A 1,203-nucleotide genomic window follows, 5' to 3' on the forward strand; every position below is an offset into this window, starting at 1 on the left:
CTACTACGAACCCACTGACTCCCATGCATAACTGGACTATACTTCTTCCCGCCCTGCTTCCTGTAAGGACTCTATCCCCTACTCTCAATTCCTCCATCTATGCCACATCTGCACTCAGGATGAGGTGTTCCAAACCAGGGCATCGGAGATGTCCTCATTCTTTCGGGAATGGGGGTTCCCCTCTTTGACTATAGATGAGGCTCTCACCAGGTTCTCCTCTATATCCCGTAGCTCTGCTCTCACTCCCCATCCCCCAACTCGTAACAAGGGCAGAGTCCCCCTTGTCCTCACCTTCCACCCCACCAGCCTTCACATACAATAGATAATCCTCCGACATTTTCGCCACCTCCAACGGGATCCCACCACTGGCCACATCTTCCCATCTCCACCCCTTTCGGCTTTCCGCAGAGACCGCTCCCTCCATAACTCCCTGGTCAATTCGTCCTTTCTCACCCAAACCACCCCCTCCCCCCGGTACTTTTCCTTGCAACCGCAGGAAACACTACACTTGTCGCTTTACCTCCCCCCTTGACTCCATCCAAGAACCCAAGCAGTCTTTCCAGGTGCCGCAGAGGTTCACCTGTATCTCCCCCAACCTCATCTATTGCATCGGCTGCTCTAGGCATGAGTTGCTTTACATCGGTGAGACCAAGCGTAGGGTTGGCGATCACTTCGCCTAACACTTCCGCTCGGTTCACATTAACCAACCTGATCTCCCGGTGGCTCAGCATTTCAACTTCCCCTTCCCATTCCAAATCCGACCTTTCTGTCCTGGGCCTCCTCCATGGCCAGAGTGAGTCCCACCGCAAATTGGAGAAACAGCACCTCATATTCCACTTGGGCAGTTTACACCCCAGCGGTACGAACATTGACCTCCAATTTCAGGTAGTCCTTGCATTCTCCCTCCATCCCCTCCCCTTCCCAGTTCTCCCAAGATACCGTCTGCGCCTCTTCCTTTCTTCTTCCCCCCCCCCCCCCCCCCATCCCCACATCAGTCTGAAGAAGGGTCTTGACCCGAAACGTCTCCTATTCCTTTGCTCCATAAATGCTGCCTCACCCGCTGAGTTTCTCCAGCATTTTTGTCTACCTTCGATTTTTCCAGCATCTGCAGTTCTTTCTTAAACATTCCAACTCTTTTATCTTACACTAAACGTACACTTGGACACTGTCGGCATCTTGATTCACTGACTGGAAAGCATACAA

The sequence above is a fragment of the Leucoraja erinacea genome, chromosome 21 (assembly GCF_028641065.1).
Source record: "Leucoraja erinacea ecotype New England chromosome 21, Leri_hhj_1, whole genome shotgun sequence".
Lineage (NCBI taxonomy): Eukaryota > Metazoa > Chordata > Chondrichthyes > Rajiformes > Rajidae > Leucoraja > Leucoraja erinaceus.